We start from the raw sequence: 14,045 nt of genomic DNA on the forward strand, positions 1-14,045 counted from the left end.
TCATGCTTGCTGGAAATTTAGATTGTTCATAACTTTTCAATATTTTAAATATCACAGCAATGAATATCCTTGAATATTTATAATTATGCACATCTCCACTTTTTTTTCAGAATAAATTTTCAAAAACAGATTCACAGAGCCAGAAGATATAAAATTTTATTCTAATTTAGATAAGAAAAATTTGAATTTAGCTGAAAGATCTATAGAAAGTGATTAAATAAAAAGGGTTTTTAAGATATCCCTGCATGGAATTGCCAGGTAGGCTCTGCTAAATTTCCCTCCCTACTATCTCAAGAGGTTTTTTTGTACATGTGGTTTCTGAATGAAATTAGAGATCATGAGTTGCTAGGACTGTCAGATGTTAGGAATGATAAGCCTCTTATTTATATTTCTTTTTCCGTAAAAAATAACAACAACAAGAAACTGAATGTGATGTCCTCATAAATGACAGGTAACTATGAGGAACAGATCCCATCATTTCCTCATTTCATTCACATGATGAATGAGTTAGAAAATGAATGCAATGTCTGAGCACCAGGGGATCTGATTGTCACAGTATGAAAAGCCTTTTAGTGATAACTGCATACATGCTCCCATATTACTGCCAACAGAGCCAATACAATCTGGTTCGAATGGTAGATGTACTGACTCCATGTGGGACCATTGACATTTTTACAAATCATTTACAGCATAGAGTCACTGTGTTTTGCCGAGTTGATCCTCTTAGTGAAGTCTAAATAGAACTAGTGAGAGGTTTTCAGTGCAATGGGAAATAAACAAGGGTGTGTGTGTCAGAATTAATTTTCAAAATTATAATGCAAACCTGTTCCAGAAATGTGTATTATTTTTCTGAATGTGTTCCAGCTGAACCCTAGGAAAAATAACAACCAAAGGCCATACTGGCTCATTGGTGGATATTGTGTCCCATCTGTTGGTGGTAGACAGAAGGATTCCAGGCTATTATATCCAAAAGCTTCTCACTGTTAAAAAACCAGAATCACTCATAACATTTTTTTTTCCTGCCTCAGAATGTGCTTTGTATATCATTTATTAGGACAAGAAAAAATAAATCCACAAGAAAAATAGTGGATGTTGTTACACATTCTCCTGAAGGGTAGTAAAAGTTTCAAGTATTCCTTGGTTCTTTCTCATGAAGAGGATGGAATAGTTTCATAACAAGCAACAAAAAAGGCTTTGTGAGCCAAACACTTAGATTAAGACTCCTTTAAAGTGCTATATTCTTTGGCCGACTCTTAAGAATTTAATACTTGTGGATAGAAAACTTTGATATCAACTTGACTTGCTATAGGGTGCCCAGATTAACCATTTGTTCTGGATGTGTTGGTGAGGGTAGTTCCAGGTATTTGTATTTGAATCAGTGGATTCAGTAATGTAGGTTGTCCTCCTCAATGTGGGTGGTCATCATTCAATTTATTGAGGTCCTGAATAGAAAAAAAGGTAGAACAAGAAAGAGTATGTCCTTTTTCCCCTCTGTTCACTGTTGAACTGGGACATATCATTTCATCTTCTGCCCAGACTTGGATTTTCCTCTTGGTTCACAGGCCTTTGAACTTGCATGAATTACTTTTCTGGGTTGGGAGCTAGCAGACAGCAGATAATGGGACTTCTCAGCCTCCATATGCAAATGAGCCAATTCCTCATAATCTCTCTTTTTCTCTCTCTGTTCTATTTATCTGTAGAAACTTGACCAATATAATAATTCACTCTAATTTTTCTTAAGGGAAAAAATAAAGCTAATTGTATTTATGGCCCAGTGTGTGGGTCACTGACTTTCACTCTTGCAGGTCAAGATTCTGCCTTAGGTCAGATTTAATTTATAGATATATAATTGGTCTCAACCAGTCATTAGCATAAGAACTGAGGTGCCTCTAGGAAAACCTATCTTAGGGATCCAATTTGAAAATGTGTTATTGCAGAAGAAAGGCAGTTGTGAGTGCAGAATCAAACCTATCCTGTGCATTTTCCTTTCCTGACTGTTTCATTGGGTTCATGCCTGAGTCCTGTCAGAGTACAAATACTGTGAGTAAAATGAAAAGGGATATTTTAATATTTAAAAAGAGGCTTTTAAAACATCAAATGCTCAGGAAAACCCAGTTTGGAAACTATGTTGAAGTGTAAACAGTGAGCGCTGGGGGAGATCGTGATGGTGTCTAGAGGAGCCTTGCAGTGGAGGTCCTGTGCTTAGAAGCAGCAGAGTTGTAGTGAGCACTTGTGACTCAGCCCCTGCTGACTCCTGAATTCCTTGATGGGAGGGGTAGGTAGTTGAGGGTATTGAGAAGAAGTGGAATCATAAGCAATAAAATGCAAGCTATTTCTGTTAATGTGACTTCATTTACACACTGGGAAACTAGAGTTCTCAAATCAGCATTCAGTTCACAAGGTACTCAGGAGAATCATTTAGTTAAAAAGTATAAATGTTGCAGAGGACTACAGCTATAGAAACCTAATATTAACCATACTGAGACTTAAATGTGAAAAAAAAATTAGAGGAGTGGTCAAACAGAATTGTGCTGAAGGACAGAAAATATTTGAATTAGCTGCCTCTTTCTCTTAAATATGTACACATTGGGAATATGACATTTTTGCCCTGAGCTGAATGATAGTTTACCTATGTAATAGGTTTGTTAGAGTGAGAGGATGGTTCTTCTTTCTCCTGAACTTTGGAGCACCTCTTCTCATTTTTAACTGGTTGACAGGGGATAAAAAGATCAGCCTTCTTTCCTCAAGTTGGAAAACTTTATGGTACAAATCATGCTTCTAAGATTGCTGTGGGATCAGGCTGAAGCTGACACATATAGATCCAGGCCCTGTTGTACTTTCCATATTAACTCAGTAATCTTCACAATGACCTCGTGAGTCAGGTACTGTTTTAATTATATTTTAAATATGAGGAACTGAGACACAGTGAGGTTAAGTAACTTGCCCAAGATTTACATGACTGATAAATGACAGAACTGAAATTCAAACCTAGGAATGTGGCACCAGAAGCTAAGCTCTTTATAATGATGCTATACAGATTCTTAGCGGTTGTATTCACCTTTTGGTAGAGATATTTCAATGATATAGAATTAATAAATGTAGTGTGTGTGTGTGTGTGTGTGTGTGTGTGTGTGTACACATTGGTGATAGTGTTGAGAAGTGTGTGATGACAATAAATGCAAATACAAGTTAGTAATATTTGAGGAATTCTATCTTTTGTAATAAAGATTAAAAATTGAAATGGAATTTAAGTTTATAACAAATGGCTATTATTGCCAAAACTGGTTTGGCTCAGTAGATAGAGCGTCGGCCTGCAGACCGAAAGATCCCGGGTTCGATCCCAGTCAAGGGCATGTACCTTGATTGCTGGCACATCCCCAATGGGGGTGTGCAAGAGGCAGCTGGTCGATGTTTCTCTCTCATTGATGTTTCTAACTCTCTATCCCTCTCAATTCCTCTCTGTGTAAAACCAATAATACACACACACACACACACACACACACACACACACACACAAACAACAAACAAACAAATGGCTATTATTATTTCTTCAGTCTGAGTCCTTAAATGTCTCCTCTTTAAGTAAATGCTCAATGTATTAATCCCTATGAAGAGCAGCAGCTTGATTTAGGTTCATACCTTTTGATAGAGTCACTATATATGTAGCACTTGTTTAGTATAGAACAGATTAACTTTTATCTGATAACTGAATTTTATAAATAGAATTAATAACAGGCTTTGGGGAGATGAGGTAATCAGGTTTACACTAAAGTTGTAATGCGTTGCAGACATCAAGACCTTATTGGTTCAGCTCCTTCTTGTCCGAAGGCTAACCCTTCTCCATGGATGTACTTGGCCTTGGATCATCAAACCATCTTGCTTCTCTGTACATTCATTCTAGAATAGATAACTCAGTAGAGAAAAGGTGTGTTTTCTTACCATTACTGGTGTCCTCTCAAAGCTCCATTTTTTCTTACATTTGGAACATTGTACATTATTTTCTATTATTTCTAGTTTTTAGCAATTGTAATTTATCTTACATGAATTTGTCCACTACCAGTTTCTTTCCTCATCTCTGATCAAAAAGGAAATACATTTTGCATGTCTTCTTTTTGGGCCCCTCTACATGGACCTTATAAAGAACTGATAAGCTCTCTCATGGCAGAGATTCCACATTTCTGTGGCCTCAAGAAAATAAAAACAAAAAAAAAAACAAAACAAAAATCAAGAACAAACAAAAGAACAACTTTGTAACTATGCATCTCTCCTCTGCTGACATTGAAGTAGGTTCCAACACAGAGGCATGGACCTCCATTTTATAAATTCTCTTTTGGAGGTTTCTTGCTATCACACACACACACACACACACACACACACACACGCGCACACAGTGTGGAACACAAATCTTGGTAAAAGAAATGGCCATAGTTACTCCTGCATTTCCCATATTCTCTACCTTCACTATTTCTCTAATTAAATTTATTGGGGTTAATATGATTATATATATTTCCATTGTACATTTCTATGATACATGATCTATAGATTGCATCCTGTGCCATGACCTAAAGTAAATCATCTTCTTTCTCCATATATTTGACCCCATTTATCCTTTACTCTCCCTCATAACCACCATACACATTGTCTGTGTCTATGGGCTTTTGTTTGTTTTTCTTATTTACTCATTTACTATAGGCCTGATGCATGAAATTTGTACAAGAGTAGGCCTTCCTTTTTCTGGCTGCTGGCAGTGGCTTCCCTCTGGCACCTGGGACCCCAGCATTGTCTGGAAGGTCTTCCAGTCTAATTAGCATATTACGCTTTTATTATTATAGATTGCTTTCAGTTTTATTCCCCACATATGAGTGAAATCAAAGGGCTCTTAACTCATTCTTTCTGACTTATTTTGTTTAACATGACATTCTCAAGGCCCATTCATGTTATAAGCATGGCTAGTCAGTAATGTGTATTTAAGACCTAGTTTCTTACATAGACAACAAAATCTCTGATATTTATCTTAGCAATATTTTTTTCTGACATATCTCCTCAGGCAAAAGAAACAAACAAACAAACAAACAAACAAACAAAAACAGATGAGACTTCATCAAACTAAAAATTATTTGGATAGCAAAGGAAACCATCAATAAAATAAAATAAACAAAACATACTGAGTGGATAAAGATATTCGCTGAGACACCTATAAGGTTTAATATGAAAAATTTGTAAAAAACTCATACATCTCAATTACAAAAAATATATAGTTCAATTTAAAAAATGGGCAGAGGACCTGAATACTCTTCTCCAAAGAGGACATATAACTGGCCAACAGACATATGAAAAAATGCTCAATGTCACTAGTTGTCATAAAAATGCAAGTTAAAACTACAATGAGACAATACCTCACACCCATAAGAATGGCTATCATCAACAAATCCACAAACAAGTGTTGGCAAAAATGTGGAGAAAGGGAACCCTCAAGTACTATTGGTGGGAATGCAGATTAGTGCAGCCACTTTGTAAAACAGTATGAATGGTCTTCAAAAAGTTAAAAATAAAACTGCCTCATGACCCAGCAATTTCTGGGTATATAACTGAAGAAATCCAAAACTCTAATTTGAAAACATGTGACCCCTTTGTTTATTGCAGTTTTATTTATAATAACCAAGATATAGAATCTAGCCAAATTATAGAAGCAACCCAAGTGCTCATCAATAGACAAGTGGATAAAAAAGTGATGGTGCATCTATGCAATGGAATATTACTTGGCTATAACAAAATGAAATCTTACCATTTGTGATAGCATGGATGGACCTAGGAGGTATTATATTAAGTGAAATAAATCAGTCAGAGAAAGAAAAATATCATATGACTTCATTTATGTGTGGAATATAGAGAACAATATAAATGAACAAACAAACGAAAACCAACTCATAGGTATATAGAATAGACTGATGGTTTCCACAGGGGAGGAGGTTGGTGGATTGGGTGAAAAAGGTGATGGGATTGAGAAGTAAAAACTTCAGAATAGTTATGGAGTTGTAAAGTACAGCATAAGAATATAGTCAATAATATTGTAATAACTATGTATGATGCCAGGTGGGTACAGGAAATATCAGGGGGAACACTTTTAAAGTATATGATTGTCTAACCATGATGTTCTATTCCTGAAACTAATATAAAATAATATTTAATGAATTTTTAATTAAAGAAAAAAAAGACTTGATTTCTTTCTGGAACAAACTGGATTGATTTCAGGGTTTTAGTACCTTTAGGGAATAATTCAGAAAGCTTGTTTGATCTGTGATCTCTTTGAACACTCTCCAACCCAATTAAGGATCTCTAAACATACATAAGTTTGAGAGGAGACTTAGTATTTTGTGGTAGAGGATGGCTGGTGGGGTCAGAGAAAATGCTTCTAAAATGACTTAGGGCTGAAACAGTCTCCTCCGATCACACACTGAACATCAACACCTGAGGCTTGCTTGGGCTATTGATGGCCTTATTTTCAGGGCCAATATGCTCTGTGCTGTGTGGAGTGTACCTTTGAAAACTGAGTGCTTACTGGGACAATTAAGCACTGTGCTGTGTCCCAGCCATGAGTCTGCAGTTAATGTGAGCTTAGGAGACAGCTTGTCAAAGGCCAACTGCTTTACAGGGTTGCCATTTGAAAGCTCTCAGGTATCATGAGGTAAAGCTTCTCCAAATAATTTATAGGTAGAAATGCAAGTAAGCAATCACAACAGGATTTCAGATAGGAGGCTGCACATCTACTGGAGAAGAGAAGATAATGGAGGAATGTGTTAGTTTTGGTTCTCTTACAAGCAGACTACAAGACAGGATGCAAAGTGACATGGTTATATTAGAGAACCACCTGTGAGAGAAAATGGGGAGAGAGCTGGGAAAGGCAAGGTTGCTTATGGACAAGGAAAGTTGAATAGAAACATCCTATACAGATACATGATTTAAGGACTGTTTCCATGGCATTTGGGAAAGGCCTGGAACCAAAATTGCTTGTTAAAGTCTTTTGCCTCCTAGGATTGGGCTTGCCTTAGTATCCCTGCTACCTTGGTTATCAACTGGGAGCAGCCCAAGAAGTATGGCCTTGCTGTAGACATGGGGATGGATTTTGGAGTTTAGCAGTTGTGGCTTTAGGCCAGTAATGTTCCCTGTGGGTAGAGGTTTGTGAGAAGCATTCTCATGGCTGCTACAATAAAGGACTCTGTGGATTATGCATGAAACTGCCTGCACATAACAAGAACTATTCTCTATTGAAGGGCGGGAGGGGAGATGCTAGGCTTCTGGCACAATGGACTTGTTCCCACTAGTGTAAGAAAAGCTATCTCATCTCCCATAACTTTCAGCTTGGGAGCAGAAAGTAACAAGAAACAGCATTGAATACTGAGCTCTAGGAAATGGGAAAAGGGTAAGGAACCCTCTGTGTAAAGGGAGCTTTGTCCCAGCACCAAGCACCCAGCACCCAGCACAGAGCCAACAGAGCAGAAGAGAGTTAGCAACAACCCAGCATAGGGCTTGGTAGTAGCAAAGTCATAATGGAAGAGATGATGGCTCGAAGAGATGATTCTTCCTCCTCCTCCTCTTCCTCCTCCTTCTTTTCTCCTTACCTGAGGATATGTTTCCAATTGATTCTTTTTTTTTTCTTTTTCTTTTTGGAGATGGGAAGTGTGTGGGGGAAAGAGACAGAGAAACATTGGTGTGTGAGAGAGAGATTGGGGATCAAACTCAAAATCTGGTCATGTGTCCTGACCAGGAATCAATTCCACAACATTTTGGTGTACAGGATGACAACTGAGCCACACTGGCTAGGGCTGGAAGAGATGTTGACTCTTGTAGTGGCTGGACAATATTATAGTCCTACAGTCACCAAAAATGTAGACAAGCACAAGTCAACAAGGACAGTCACAAATGGCTGACTGTGGCTGCTTCCATAGATGTTAGCCAGGGAACCGAATATTGGGAAATTGGGGTTTTACTGATAACACAGCTGGGGAATCTCTAGGAGACAGTGATTTTCTTAACATATTGGAGACCACCTGTTATATGTGCACATATCAAAAAAGAAGTGTTTCCTTTCTCTTTTATCTTGAAGCACAAGTCAAGGATGAAGTAGACTTACATGGCAGAAAACTCAGTAAATCTAGACAGAAGGTAAATAATTTTCCTATCCTGGTTTGACAAGAACATGAAGTGTTTGGAGCAAGAACTAGCTCTTCTGAATAAAACACTCCTAGTTACTGGCTGGTAGTCTTTTATTTATTTTTTTGTAAGGCACAGTGAGCAAAATAAAGGAGAACTAGCCAAATTAGCAGGATCTTGGATTTTATTCCTAGAACTTGCAAACAGAGGGGTATTAATCAAGCTTACAAAATTATAATTTTACCCAGCAATGCACAAAGCCTTTTAATGACGATGTTGAAGTCTCTGAGCTTAGGCTCTTGACTGCTTGTTCCTAAGCAACAGAGGGACTGGCAGAGAATGTGTTTTGTCCTATCATTAAATAAAGGCTGCACAATGCTGAAAACTGTGGGCAGAAATTGGGTTAATTGTATTTATTTTTTATGTAATATGTTAAAATATAAACAAAAATCCTTTATGTCCTAGAAAATGTGCTCTCACTTGCTTTCTCTTTCTGCCTGTCTCTCTCACTCAGTTTCTGTCTCTTATTTTTTAGCACTACCATTTTCCTCCCTCATTTTTCATACTGCAATTGAAGCAGAGCATTTATCTTTTTTATGGGCAGTATTTCAAGTTTTTTTTCTCCCAGCTCTGTTCTATCATAGAAAAATTGGATCATACATTGTAACAGCCAAAAGGGGTCCAGAAGACCCTTTAGCAATCTCTTGTATTTCATTCTTAAAGCAACCAAGGTTCAGAGAGCAGAAGGGACTGCCTCAAACTAACTTATCTTTAATGTGCAGATTAGTCATCACTGCCTCAGTGCAGACTCTGTTGACAGAGGTATATGGCCTCTCATTTGAAAGGTATTCATTACATTCACCACTAAGTGGTTAGGACACATTGCGTTTGCTCTTATAAGTTCCACGGCGACTCTCTTGTTCATTGTCCCATACCAAGAGTTTGATATGGTAGCTGATCCTCAATGAACATATTGAGTAAATTGGCCAAGGCCACACAACCAGTTAGTGAAAAAATAAGACTAGGACCCAGATTTTCTATTTTCTGTTTTAGTGTTATTCCATGACCTATTACAAATATTAGAGTGGTATGGAGAAAATCAATACATTTAGAGAACCCTAGCTATGCTGTCTTCTTGCTGCTCTAATACAAGATGACTAAATCTGACTGTCTGCCATCTCAATCTCTGCCTTGGGCCAATCTACTCCATGTCTGAGACTCTTCATGAAATGAGCTGGGCTCTGCCTCAGATAATGCCACTTTTCTTTCTCACATTTAACAAAAGAACAAAGTACCTATTCTATTGCTGTGCAGAAGCATTTTATTTTGATGTAGTCACATTTGTTAATTTTTTCCTTTGTTTCGCTTGCGCTATCAGCAAACATATTGGTATGAGAAATGTCTGAGATTTTGCTGCCTATGGTTTCTTCTAGGATTTTTATGGTTTCACAACTTACATTTAAGTCTTTTATCTCTTTTGAGTTTATTCTTGTGTATGGTATAAATTGGTGATCTAGTTTCATTTTTTGGCATGTATATGTCCAATTTTCTCATCACTATTTATTGAAGTGACTATCTTTATTCTGTTGTATGATCTTGCTTTCTTTGCCAAATATTAATTGAGCATTATGACTTAGGTCGATTTTTGGGTTCTTTGTTTTGTTTTATTGGTCTATATGCCTGTATAGAAAATAAACAGTTGTCAAAATAAAAAGAGATCCCACTGCATGGGAGAAGATATTTGCCAATTACACAACTGGTAAGGGGTTAATTTCAAAATATTAAACAACTCATACAACTTAATAAAAGGAATACAAACAATCCAATAAAAAAAAAAATAGGCAAAGGACCTAAACAGACACTTCTCCAAAGCAGATATACAAATGGCCAAGAGACATATAAAGAAATGCTCAAAGTCACTAATCATCAGAGAGATACAAATTAAAATGACAATGAGATATCACCTCACACCTGTCAAAATGGCTACTTGTCAACAAGTCAATAAACAACAAGTGCTGGCCAGAAGAAGAAGAAAATGGAACCCTAGTACACTTCTGGTGGGAATACAGACTGATGTAGTCACTGTATAAAACAGTATGGAGTTTCCAAAAACAATTAAAAATGGTTCTACTGTTTGACCCAGTGATCCCACTTCTGGGAATATATTATAAGAAGCCTGAAATGTTAATTAGAAAGAATATCTGTACCCCTATGTTCACAGCAGTGTTATTTACAATAGCTAAGATCTGGAAATAGCCCACATGCCCATCAGTAAATGAAAGCATATGAAAGCTGTGGCACATTTATACAAAGGAATAGTAAACAGCTGTGAAAAAGAAGGCTCTCTAACACTTTGAGATAGCATGGAAGGACCTGGGGAGTATTATGCTAAATGAAATAAGCCAGTCAGAGAAAGACAAATATCATTTATATGTGGAATCTAATAAACAAAATAACCTGATGAACAAAATACAATAGATTCAGAGACAGGGAAGTATGCAACAGACTGACAAATTCCAGAGATAGTGGAGGGAAGGGAGATTGGCCAAAGAACTTGTATGCATATATGCATAACTCATGTACACAGACAACAGTGTGGGGAGCCCTGGGGAAGGGGAGGGAATGGGTTGAAGGGGGTCAATAGAGAAGAAAAGGGAACATCTGTAATACTTTCAACAATTAGATAAAGGGAAAAAAGTACCTATTCTACAGGTGATTCAATAGTTAACACAAACTGACAGGTGTCATACTTATGGAGATTACATCTAAGCACAAGTACTACTGGCCTTTCACACCTTATTCCACATCAGGTGCCAGGTTTCCAATTCTCTAATTATTGAGATCTCTAAGATTTATGACAGAGATATCTCTAGTAAGATGTTTTTGTCCTATGCATTTTCTGTCCTCATTAATCAGACTCTGATGAAGCCATTTGTACTAGGAAGTGACAGCCCAGTTACTTCTCTTCATATCCTAAGTGCTTGAAAAGATACATTACATTCCCTGCCTGACTTCCTCTCCCTCCCATTCATTTCATTACTATCTACATTTGAGTTCCTGCTCCTCATCTCCCCAACCCACCTTGTATTGACTTCTGCTCCAATATTTCAAAAAAAATTCTATACCAAAGTCCCCAATACTTCTAATCGCCAATATAGTAAATAAAATTTTAATATTCTTTTCTTTCTGTGGTATAATTGACCCTTGACACTATGGAAAAATATGTCCTAAGAACATTATGCACCCTACACTCTTAACTACCACTACAGCCTATAATATCATCATAACTTGCAATAGATTGCACCTAAAGAATTTTGATGAATCAGATTCTTAAGAGTCAATGTGTCCTTGACAGTAAGTAGAAGACAGGAAGACCACTTGGAGAGGTGGATGCTCCCTGCTAAATAACATGCTCTTCGCACTAGCTGAGAATTCAGCTTTGTGCTCTCACTAATATTACAAATCATTACTTGTGTGTGCTCAAATAACTAAAATTATGAAAGTTAAAGCTACACATGCTGGAGTTACATTACTATTGATCACTATGTCTTAAAAACATTTTTTAATCCTCACCTGAGAATATGTTTATTGAATCTTCAGAAAGAAGTAGAGAGGGAGGGACACAAGGAGGAAGAAATGGAGGGGAGAGAGAGAGAGAGAGAGAGAGAGAGAGAGAGAGAGAGAGAGAGAGAGAGAGAGAGAGAACATCAATGTGAGAGAGAAACATTGATAAGTTGTCTCCCATACACGCTCAGACCGAGGATCAAACCTAATACCTAGGTATGTGCCCTGACTGGAAATTGAACCTGTAGCCTTTTTGTTTATAGGAAGATGTTCCAACCAACTAAGCTACCTGGCCAGGGTGCCCACTCTGTCTTTAAAATCCTTTTCTTTAGATTTTAATCACTTAATCTCTGTTTCTCCTAAGTCTTTATGATGGATTCCTACCCTTAAGTATTGGTATTATGTAGAGAACTGATCTCTTTTTGAATGAATAAATTTTCTTGTGCCAATGGGCTTGACTACTTTATATTGTCTGTATATTTAACTTCTAATATTAGATGATCAAAGACATAACTGTGTTGAGAAAACTTGTGTATAAATGTGACTTCTGTGTTAAACTGACATCATTCACCCATATACCTATAGTGAATGCACCTGGGCTATTTATTCTCCATTTGCCACCCCAGCCCCCACCATGGTCTATTCTCACCATTCCTGTCCTGCTTTGTGCTATGGGAGGCTGACCTCTATGTCTGTATCACCTGAGATTTCTGACCATTTGGCCAATCAGAGGCACTGGTTAAAGATCAGAGGATAGGAGAAGAGAGGCCAGGGCATCTTCTTTCCTCCCTTTCTCCCTTCCTCCCTCCTTCCATCCCTTCCTCCCTTCCACCCATTCCTCCCTTCCTCCCTGTCTACCCAGAGTTCTGGCTATAGCTTTTTGCTAGTAGCCCCCTTTTCATGGCTTTTTAGTGGACTATAAGGCTTTGTTCCTTCTTGCTATTGCTAGTCGTTGGTTGCTTCAACATTCTCTTGCTTGTTTTCTTAACAGGCCCTTACCTCTGTAAATAGTCACTTCATTTGAAATATCTTCATTCTGAGTGTGCCAGTTGTTTCTTGCAGGCCCCTGAGTGATACAGAGGTAATTTACCTTACAGAAACAGGCTTAAATCATCTCCTATCCTTCCTCAACTCTCTTAGCTATCTTTCACATTAACTATTGCAATATCAGTTATGCAAAATGTACAGGTCAGTGAGAGTCATGTGCAAGGGACACCAAAATGCTACATAATCTCAAGATGTGAGGGCTGGACAAAAAAATAAAAATAAAAAAAAAAAAAAAAAAAAAATCGATTAATGCAGATTCAAAGAAACAGGGCAGTATTATAGATTACTAAATATTTTTCTACTTTCCTTCATTATATTTTCTTTAGTGGCACTGATATGAGCTTTCTAAAACTCAATTCTTTTAAAAAATATATTTTATTGATTTTTTTTTTTTTTTTTTTTTTTTTTTTTTTTTTTTTACAGAGAGGAAGGGAGAGAGAGAGTTAGAAACATTTATAAGAGAAAAACATCAATCAGTTGCCTCCTGAACACCTCCTATTGGGGATGTGCCCACAATCAAGATGCATGCCCTTGACCGGGATCAAACCTGGGATCCTTGAGTCCGCAGGCTAACACTCTATCCACTGAGCCAAACCAGTTAGGGCTTAAAACTCAATTCTTGTCAGGTTACTCTCCTGAACATTCAATGACTCCCTGATAGCCATAGAATAAAACTTAAACTCCTTAGTGATCTGTTGGCTTTTTTTTTTAATAGTTACATTGGTACTTTATTACATCTAACTTCTTCATTTTTCCTTAATTTTTCATTTTTTTACTGTTTAAAATATTACATATAGTTGTACATATACCTCCTTTTTTCCCCCCCATTGACCTCCCAGCTTCCCCTACCCTCTGTTGCATGCCCTCATCCCACCCTGCCCCCAGTGTTATCTGTCCATTGGTGAGCTTATACGCATGCATATAAATCCTTAGGTTGATCTCTTTCCACCCCCTACCCAACACTCCCTAGCCTTACAATTGTAATTTGACAGTCTGTTAGGTGCTTTACTGCCTCTGTATCTATCTTTTTGTTCATCAGGTCATAATGTTCTTTATTTTCCATAAATAAGATCATGTGGTATTTTTGTTTCATTGCCTGGCTTATTTCACTTAACATAATGAAAGTTAAGGTCGCTGGAACCTGTTTGGCTCAATGGATAGAGCGTCGGCCTGTGGACTGGAAGGTCCTGGGTTTGATTCCTGTCAAGGGCATGTACCTTGGTTGTGGGCAAATCCCCGGTGGGGGCTGTGCAGGAGGCAGCTGGTTGATGTTTCTCTCTCAT

Source organism: Pipistrellus kuhlii, unplaced genomic scaffold (assembly GCF_014108245.1).
Source record: "Pipistrellus kuhlii isolate mPipKuh1 unplaced genomic scaffold, mPipKuh1.p scaffold_m20_p_1, whole genome shotgun sequence".
In the NCBI taxonomy this organism is placed as follows: Eukaryota; Metazoa; Chordata; class Mammalia; order Chiroptera; family Vespertilionidae; genus Pipistrellus; species Pipistrellus kuhlii.